The following is a 207-nucleotide window of genomic DNA, read 5'->3' as shown; positions in this document are numbered from 1 at the left end:
CTAAAATGATATATAGAAATATTTTTAAAATTTAAATTATTTGGTTTAAAGGTGTGTATTACAAAATAAATTCTTATATAACTTTTATTATGTATTAATTAATTTATAAAAAATTGCCATTAATCATTATAAATTATAATGTATATATAGATTATAATAAATAATATGTAAAAAATATTTATACTCACTTAAACGAATTTGCATTTA

This window comes from Gordionus sp. m RMFG-2023, chromosome 5, assembly GCF_954871325.1.
Source record: "Gordionus sp. m RMFG-2023 chromosome 5, tfGorSpeb1-WG-v2, whole genome shotgun sequence".
Classification (NCBI taxonomy): Eukaryota; Metazoa; Nematomorpha; class Gordioida; order Chordodea; family Parachordodidae; genus Gordionus; species Gordionus sp. m RMFG-2023.
This window is presented reverse-complemented; position numbering follows the sequence as displayed.